The sequence below is a fragment of the Chenopodium album genome, chromosome 18 (assembly GCF_948465745.1).
Source record: "Chenopodium album chromosome 18, dcCheAlbu1.1, whole genome shotgun sequence".
In the NCBI taxonomy this organism is placed as follows: Eukaryota; Viridiplantae; Streptophyta; class Magnoliopsida; order Caryophyllales; family Amaranthaceae; genus Chenopodium; species Chenopodium album.
Window position 1 is genome coordinate 36,427,774 of NC_137851.1, and position 10,606 is coordinate 36,438,379.

The window sequence follows — 10,606 nt, forward strand, 5'->3', positions numbered from 1 at the left end:
GGCTTTGGTTTTTTTTTTTTTTTTTTTTTTTTTTTTTTTTTTTTTTGGAAGGTGTTGCAACTGTAGTAGATGTAGATGCTTATTGGCTAGTTGTGGTTCCCTCGGACCTTGGAGCTTGATGGCAATGTCATCTCTAATTCTTTCTTACACAGGAGTGTAGCAGGTGCTCTTTAGTAATTAAAAATTAACTTTTTCTAAACCAAACATCGCCTATATATAATTCAGCAGATTTGATTATTGATGTATTCCCTTCAAGAGTCACACATTAATGCACTTAAGCACATCATCACACAAGTCAAAGTTACCCTTGATCATGGTTTTCATCTTTATCGCTCTGCACCCACCCGGATGATCTCCATAACCGATGCCGATTGGAACGGTCCTGACTGGCATTGTTCTACCTCCAGATACTATGTCCTCTTGGGTGATAATCTCATTTCTTGGCATACAAAAAGAAGAGTTACCTTGTCGAGTTGTTGTCTCTATTCGCTGGGCAATTCTGGCTTAGTTTGATGATGCATATGCGCTTACTTATCAAACAAGCCAATTCAACACCAACAAACAAAGCAAATCGCCTGTTTTGTTTGTGAAAAAATTGCTACAGGTCATGTCGGGTCCCACATATTCGTTCTTCATATGAATCATATCACTATTTTCATCGCTAAGAGCATCATCACTCGTGGTATAATTTTATACCACGGTGAAAAAACTCATAAAAAACATGCAATTTTTTACTACATTGGTGGTATAAAACTATATCATTTGATGGTATATACCATCTCATGGTAAACAATTGCTTTGGTCCCCGTGAAACATGAACCAACTAGGTCACGCCATGTGGCCTGGTTATCATGTATCTTTTTTTTTTTTTTTTTTTCAATTGCATTTTAAGAAAAATTTATAAAGTAAAAAATTATGAAAAAATTACCATTGTTCATAATTTTTCAAGAACTACACATAAACACCCATATTGATATAGTTTTATATATTTTTTCGAATTCACTTTTTACTACATAAATTGCTTATTTTATTTAATTAACTTTACAAACATTAATTAGTTATTTTCAATAATAAAATAAAATATAATTATAATTAAATTAAGTGTATCATTAATACAAATAGGAGAGAGAAAGTGTGGTAGTAAACTTTTTTTATACCATAGGTAGGATGATTTTTGGAGAAAGTATATTGTATTATGGTATAGATGATGTGGAGGAGTGAGAAAGTGGTAGAGAGAGAGGGATGGTATAAATTTTTATACCATGAGTGAAGATGTTCTAAGGGTACGGTATACCTCGACAACTTCTTGGACTTCAGATTCAGTCTGAGAGTTTTTCCTTCTCCTGTACAAGGATATGATAGAGTATATGTTAATTTTATCCGCATAAATTTTGTAAAAAATATTTTTTTGTAATTATATAAACCCTAGTCAATCAATCAATAACTTAATACTAAAACAGACACCAAGAGTGACACGTGTCACATTCTGGTGCTGTTTTTTCCCTCCAAAACTCCCCCTCTTTTTTTAGCAAAAATCTTTTCTTTTCTTTTTTGGAATATTTTTATATAATCATAATAATTTTATTCCAAATCTTTTATATTATCTTTATAATAATTATATTTCTTTTTAGTTGGTATTCTTTTTTCTTCCATGAATACGCATTTACCTTAAATATTATTCCAATTCCTTTTCAATTATCTTTATACGGTGCATTATTAGATTTTGCAAATAAAAAAAAAGTAATAGTAAAATTGATTTAAATAAATTGATATTAAATAAATTACTTTAAAACATCTATCACTTCAATTTATTTGCACTGAAATGATTTTGTTAGATATAACTATGATGTATTATCCGTTCAAAAAAAAAAATGATTTATTATTTGTAATTAATATATTTACACTTTTTTTTTGAACGGTAATATATTTACACTTGTGTTGTGCTAATTAATAGTTTTACTAAAGATTAAGTATGTTTCAAAAAAAAAAAAAAAAAAAAAAAAGACTAAGTCTGTTGTTTGATTAATATTTTGATGTTTTTAAAAAAGACATGAGATTATATATTATACTTTTTCTTTGCCTTTTAATATGGATTGCAACAATAATATAATTTCTATATATTTGATGTGTATATTTTATCAAATTTTATTTGTTAGATATAATCATTTTTTTTATTTAATAAATTAGACTTATCGTGCATGGCACGGGCCTAAGCTAACATACCTATATAACTTTCCCAATCAAGGAGAATTACACTTTTCTGCACAACTCTATCAGGAAGTTATTGCATTTCAATAGATAACATTTGGACAAAGAATGTCAATTATGATACTTCAATGGATAACATTCGGACAAACAATGTTAATTATGGTACTTCAATTCAAGGACATAGTCAACATGTGATGACAATATAAAATACAAAGTGGGAATACTATACACCTAAGGAAATGACCTACATTAGTGGTCTATAAGTTGGTAGTAACATGGAGTAGCACAAGCTAACTGCCAAGTATAGTAGTAAAGCAGAAAGCAGTGTTTCAACAATAAAAACCGTTCCAAAATATTCTTTTGTCCTGTTGTTTTAGATAATTTATCTGCCTTTAAGGCTTTAAGTTTAATATAATAGAACTATACATTTGTTACCTTTGTTCTTTCTTTTAAACTTTTAACAAGCAAAAACAAAGCTCTCAATATTAATTAAGTGAACGAATTAAGCAAACTTGGACATGGTAAAAGAATAAAGAGTACAATATTAATACTCATGCATTAAAGTGTTACATAGTACTTTGATTTTCTTTAAGATAAGTGCCATAAAATGCCAAATTACATTAAACTACATCACAAACAACGCCTCCCCTTCAAAAAAAAAAAAAAAAAAAAAAAGAAACCCTCTATGGCCTCTACATAGGTAATTAATTTCATCAAGTACATAATCAATCAATGTTATATCCCACAATTTAATACTCACAAGAGACACTTCAAGGATGAAAATTCCCTTATCATTAGCTTCCTCTCTCTAAGCGGTCTTCCCTGCTAAGCTAAGTTCAAAGATTTTCTTTTTTCTTTTTGGTGTACAAGAGCCACAAATATAAATGATGTAAATGAATTTTGATCTCATATCTGAGCAACATCCCTCAAAACTTTAACGCCCAACTAATTTAGTTGATTATCCGCTAAAAGTCATGTTCTTAGGGCCTGTTCTCTTCAGCTTAATTTCAGTTCAATTAAGTTCAGTTCCTAATTTCCTTCTCTCATAAACAATTCATTTCATTTCAGTCTAGCTCCAATCAGTTCAGTTCAGCTCAGCTTAGTTCAATAAATCAGAACAGACCCTTAGTCTTTTAATTTATTGTTCTAAATGTAAGAAAGTTATCGTAAAAGGTATTACATATATTCTACACCTTGATTACATGTTTTGACAAGTAAAGGATGTTTCATCGTATATACAAAAACAAGAACAACTTAAAATTTTGCTTAAATTTGATACTTAGGCCATAGAGCATTTTATTAATTAGCATCCAAATCCACCAAAGTAAGTAGGCTATGGGGGAATGGAGCAAATCTTACAACCTCCACATTATCACTAGTATCCAACCAAGCCACAAGATGAGCAACTGTATTACCATTTCGTTTAACGCGTGAAAGAAAGCAAATATTAAAGTAAGCTCTATCTCTAATAATATCATCAAAAATAGCATATATAGGGGAAAAGCCTTGATCTTTTGCTAGCATACTTAGGCCTTATACCTTATATTTGCTAAATTGAAATGATCTCTGATAAATTGAAATAATTTTTACAGAACTTAAATTATTTTACCGCACTTAAATTATTTTTATTGACTCTCTTCTATATTTTTTTCTATAAAGTTACTGATTTTTACAAATTAAAAACTTATTTTTGCCGAATTTTAAATTTTTCTTTACTTGATTGAAATAATTTTTACTAAACTTGAATTATTTTTACATTGGTTGATTTTTTTACTTTTTATGATTACAAAGGCTAAACTAAGATTACAAATTACATTAATTATTTTTACATTGGTTAATTTTTTATTTTTTTATTTTTACAAAGGCTAAATCAAGATTACAAATTACACTATTAAAATAACCGTTATAGTTATTATTGCTCCTTTAGAAGGCAATAAAGTTAAATTACAAATAACTTTTGATATCAAGTATTTCAAATCTATAGGAGTTCAAGTTCTAAATTAAAGTTTGTTGATCTAAAATATTTTGTATATGATCTTGATAATGATCTTAATATTTTGAAAATAAAATTAAAATTTCTTTTTTTTTTTACTTTATTTCTTTTAAATACAGACCATGCTTTATTATACTTAGAAATTAAATGTCTTTATTGGGTTTAAATTACATGTTCTTTATTGTTCTTTTTGAGATTCATGTTATTTTTTTTAACACTTATGTTCTCTAAATACTCATGTTCTTTTGTTTTATATATCCATTATAATGGTTGAGATTATATATATATATATATATATATATATATATATATATATATATATATATATATATATTTATTTATTTATTGCATTATCCATTCGAGTGCACAAGCCAATAATTATTACAAATTGCTACTAATTATTATTGAGTTAAATTTACTCAACATTCTACATAATTTCTAAAATTATTAAATGTACAAAACTTGACATTTGAACACGCGATCGAGGAACCTCTAGTACTAATTCAATATACGGAGTAATTACCTTTTACATTATTATGCAAAGATTGACTTTAGCTTCTTAGAGCTTGTGTATAGACTACTTTCCATAATTCTTTTTTTTTTTTTTTAGAATTTTACCATTTTTTTTTTTTTTTTTTGGGACAAATAGAACTAAGAAGTAAACAAACAAACTAACTAACAAAGACAAACTAAAAGGTCCAAAAAAGAAAATTCCGACGAAGAGCCTGCACCGCTAACCAATGAGCAGAAGCAACCCATGACCGAGCAACTTTTTGGATTCGGCAAGCCTGAAAATCCTCAGAGTCAGCCGTATGTCCCAAAGCAACCACATGCAGTCGATGTTATCGGCACCAGAACCACACAGAAGAGCAAACAACCAAGCACAATCAGAGTATATGGAAATACGCAAAAGACCTTTCCTCAAAGTAGCTCGGAGAGCCCAAAAACAAGCTTGCAATTCGGCCTGAAGGGCGAAAAAGGTCCGAAAAGCTCGAGAACCCCCACCCCACACTGCATCCAAGGCTAGATCTCGGAGAATCTAGCCTGCACCCGCACGATTATCCCTACGATCCCAAGCCCCATCCAAAATCTGACAGACCTCCAGCAAATCCTGATCAGACCCCCTTAGCCAACCCGAGGGAGCAGCCACAATATGATGAAAAGAAGAACGTGACAGGGATAATCGCCCAGCAATAAAAGAGACAGCCTGTTTGCTTCGAAGAAACCAATCATGCGCCATAGCAGAAATAGTTGCCGGAGAGTAGACTGCACAACGAAAGACAAGGTTATTGCGAGTTAACTAGATTGCCTAAAAGCCTCACAGGAAGAGGAACGGGGCATCCCAAAATCCTCTTCGTGCGTAACAGGAAATTACCAATGTAACCGAACTTTCCAACGGGAGAGTAGAAGGAACCAGAGAACTCAAACCCCAGAGGAGCGTCCAGAAAAAGGCCACTAGCAAAGGAGCAATCCCGAAATAAGTGTACTGAAGTCTCAGGCTGCTGACGACAAAAAGCCAGGCCCGTAGAAGAGCAAGTGCAAGGTATCCCTTGCACAGGGCCTCCAAATTTAAAGGGGCCCATTTTTTTTTTTTTATCTATTCTATTTTTTTAAAAAATAAAAAATAAAAAAATCTGTTAGGTCTCCTTGTTGATCACGCTCATTATTTTCCTCTTTTTATTCAAACTTCCATATTAATTTATACAATTTTCCAAATTCCTCCATCAATTTAATTTAGTATTATCATAATTACATCAGTTAATTCCATGGAATATTGTATTTCCTATTTCTCCATTCAAGGATTTTTCTTCAAACGATTTTTCTTCCATAGCAATAAGCAATTAATTTTGATTTTTCCATAACTATTCTTATCAAACGGTGGGTTATCTTCCATCATTCTTCAATCATCTATTCATCTAACAATCAAACAAAAACGAATTGAAGCAATTAATTTTACTGCTTTGCACATTGATTAAAGGTAAATTTTTGATGTTTTTTATAATTTTTTTTTTCTAATTTTGATAATGTCAATGGAAGCAATATTTTGTTTTTATAAGGGTCTGCTAGTTATTAATTCTTCTAAGGGCATGTTTATATTGATGGCTGCTATTTTTTGCTTTGGCCTTTGGGTTAGAATGTTAGATTGTACATCGTATATCTGTTAAAATCTTGATTGTTGTTACGGGTCTAGTATAATTGTAATCATTGTATATGTTACACTATTATTATAATTATGATAGTATTATACCGTATTGGGTATAATCTTTTCATCTATTGCATATGGTCAATTTCATTGTTACATCATTGTTATATAAAAGCATTCACAATTTGTAATTTATATGTAGGGAAATTGCGTATTGCCTAAATTACACATGAAAATAATTATATAATTTTCACATTATTAAGGGCCTCTTTTTCGATTTGGAACAGGGCCCCCAAAATCATTGCTACGGCCCTGCAAAAAGCATAAACAAAATTAACAGGAACACCTCTCTAGGCAAGAGAGGCGAACAAAGGAAGAGCATTGTGAAGCAGCTTCCAGACAAAACTTTCAATTTCGGGAGAATCTGCAACCTCCAAAAATGCTTCCACCAAGACGCAAATGCCGAAGCATTAGTGGTCGAAACCAACGAGTGACGAACCAGCATTTTGTTGTGAATTGACCATCCCAGCTGAATTTCCAGTAAACTTTTGTTAATTTTACCATGTTGTTAAATTAATAAAAGGGTGATGCCTATTACTATTATCCAATTAGTCAATTACCCTACCTTTTTTTTTGACAAAAGTCAATTACATACCTCAACGGATAATATGATTGACATATATGAATTAACTAGGTTAGTGTAGTCTCCCCAAAAACCAAACTCAGTGATGAGTACTTTTCACGTCATGTATATCGAGTGAGGTGAAATGTTGAAGAGTCTTGTGGATCCCTCTATTTTCTAAAATGTTTTAATAAAAAGAATTCATTTCTGTTTTTGAAAATCATTCATTTCATATCCTATTTATGAAAAACGTCCAATCCAATTTAGTATAGTCCATAATCAGGGTCCAATAATTGTGTAGTTGGATGGGGTTTGAAAAGACCTTTCCAACGATATATTATAAGCCCAATTCCGATGAATAATGAGGAAGTTATGGTCAAAATACTAAACTGGGTCTAAACGAGTTTGATGTGCGACCCAATGATCATGTGAAGGGTCCATTAATCTTAATTTTATTCCTAAACCAATTAGGATTAATTAGAAGCTTCTATAAGTTTCTAAAATATCTTAATTATCCTTTTCGAAAAGATAAGATTAAAGAGTTTGAAATTGAATAAAACTTCTCTTTTTGAAAGTCCTAATTCTATTCGAAATGAAAGACGTTCAAAGATGATCAGATATTATTTTCGTGCCTCATAATTTTTATCCAAATATTTTATGGTTGGATAGATCTTGAAATTATCTTTCCAATTATATATTATAATATTAATTCCGAGCTATAACGAAAAAGATATGAAAGAAATACGAAACTCTATCCAAAATTAACACCCTTCCACTATTTCGGCCATATCTTTTATCTACAAAATATTTTAATCTGATTCTAAAAGTAGACTTCGAGAGCTTTCCGACGACATATTATATGCCTTATTTCGACTTCTGGATCAAAAGATATGATAAAAACAAAATCTGCAAAAAAAACTGTCTTACTGCGCCGCGACAGCTCTGCAACAGAACCAATTTTATTCCGATTCGAATTCTAACTCTTTTCTAATCATTTTCGGTCGTTTTTCTCTATAAATAGGGTCGATTTCCTCTGTTTTAATAAACAATAATCAACAACAATCAACATTCATTTTTCTATTCTCTCTCTCTCAAAGCTAGAAGCTTATTCTTTCTCCCTCTTTCTAAGCCTTGCCCTTTTCAAAATACTAATTCTCCATCACGAGACTTAGACACACCTAGCCAAGCTCGAAATTGCTTTTGCCCTACACGTGAAAGGTTGATAATTTCTGAGGGTTTGGTGCCAAATCCCTATTTCAACTATTTAAATTAATTGTTTGATTTAATATTTTCATTAAAATTACTAACGTGTGTATTGTTTTGATAGAAAGAGATACGAGGCAACAAAGTAAGTTGTTTTTATTGTTATATATCTTTAGAAAGCATGCTTAGATTACTTTAGTTCCTAGTATCATGTTAGGATGCTTTTATTGCTTTCTAGTATTATGCTTAGGTTGCTTCCTATTTTCTTCTATCATGTTAGGGCTAAAGCTTTAATCTTTATTGCTTAGTGACATGCTAGGATTTGTTATTAATCATGTTATTATCATGCCTAGGATCATGCTAATAATATTATTATGCTTTGAGATTGTTATGATGATGATGATTTGTTGTATCGATACTGTTATGTTGCTTGATATTATTATTGTTATTGCTTGATCACGCCCTCTCTTGCAGGATTGAAGGGAATTTGTACTTGAAATCACGATTAATAAGATAATTAATAATTTTATTTAGGCTAATATTAAGTTATTGATTAAGAGTAATTTAGAATATTCTCTCACATTATAAATAGTGTAAAAATTATAAATGGGAACTATAAAAAGGGGCGGAGAGAGTAGTAGTTATTGATTGATTGATTGATGAAGTCATGAAGTTCTCTTTTGCCAATCTATGCTTGCCTATACATTTGTACAGTTTATTAAACTTAACTAGTATTCATCCCGTGCGATGCACGGATTATTTTTATCTATAATTTTTTTAATGTAAGGATTAATCAAGTTATGTATGCCTTAAGAAGTGAAAATAGGGAGGGTTAATAACAAACATATGTATGAAAAATTATCTAAGCAAAAACTGGATTGTAACTCTTGAACAACATTGAAAGCTAGCCATGCTACTGCCCTTCGTAGTTTTCAAAATATCAGTCAATTCAACATTTGATATGCCAATTACATGAAGCAAAATAGGAAATCAACATTTTGGAAGATCTTGGATTTTAATCTTATTAGCAACTAAACTATTTCACTAAGATGCAAAAAGAGGAAAAACCGAAGGAAAAAAAAAGATCTACTTTGTTTAATGAAATTTAATGGTAGAATGCCCAAAAAAAGTGCATTAAAAATTGATTTACTGTAAACATACTTAGATTGAGAAGGAACGGAAAGATGCAAACTAAAAACTTAAAAAAAAATTATAAAAAAGAAGAATGATCACACATACAATATTAATATTGAATTTGACACATGATTATAATTTTGATAAATTATTCCAAAAAAATAAAAAATAAAAAAATTTTTAAAAAAAAAAAACATACCTTGATGGTTGCGAAAATCTTTCAACAAATAATATCAATTCAAACCAAAAACTTCACAAATTGACATAAACCTAGAATGAATAAGCAAAAATAAGTTAAAAAATATATACAAAATCATGAATTGCACTGTACCTTTTTTGCTAACTTTGTTTGTAATAAAGAAAGTATTGATTATTAGAGTAATAAATTAGTGCTTTAGTTATTAAAAATTTGGAATGAATAAAAATGATTTGGGGTAGAAAGAAGGGAAGAGTGATTACATTCATTACTGAAATTTAATTAGGGAAGAAAGTAAAATGCATTTTGATTTGAATATATAGCTAACGAAAATGGGAGTTTGATTAAAAAATATAAAATAAAAAACTAATGCAACCCTTCATGAAAAGAAATTAAATAAAAAAAACAAATGCAACCCTTCAAGTATAAATTTACCGAAAACTAATAAGTAAATGGAGTGTTGTTTGGGGAATAAACTGAACATCAAATTTATTTTTATTTTTTTTTACTTTAATTATTTATTTTTTTCCAAAAAAAAAGACTTGAAAAATAAAAAAGGACATGTGGACACTTTAAATTTCCTTTAAATTTTCCTGTTTTAAAATAATAGTATAGATTATTATCAAAGTTTGACACGGCGTATGTATATGTTGGTGAAGTTACTTTTAGTTACTTAACCACACGTGGGTAAAAAAATTCCCGCGTAAAGATGGATTGATGGATATGGTTTCCAAATGCATGAAGTCATCATGATTCATCAACTACTTTACATTATAGCCACTATGATTGTCCTTTTGATGGATAAATAATTCTGTACAACCTAAAATTTACCATTGATAATTGGAAAATCATAAGTTGTTATAGAGAGGACTTCAACAGCTATGTAATATTCATTCCAAAAAATTATAAATATGATTATGTAATACAATAATATGATAGTCTTTTTAGGACAACAAAGTAATGGCTTACTTGATTAGTTTCATACTTAAAATCCTAAATAAGAATTGAGGTTTAACTCCTACTAAGGACTTGTTTAGTTCATCTTATTTTTAATTTGCTTATCTCAACTAATCTGATCTGGTCTGATCTGATTGTCTAATTTGACCA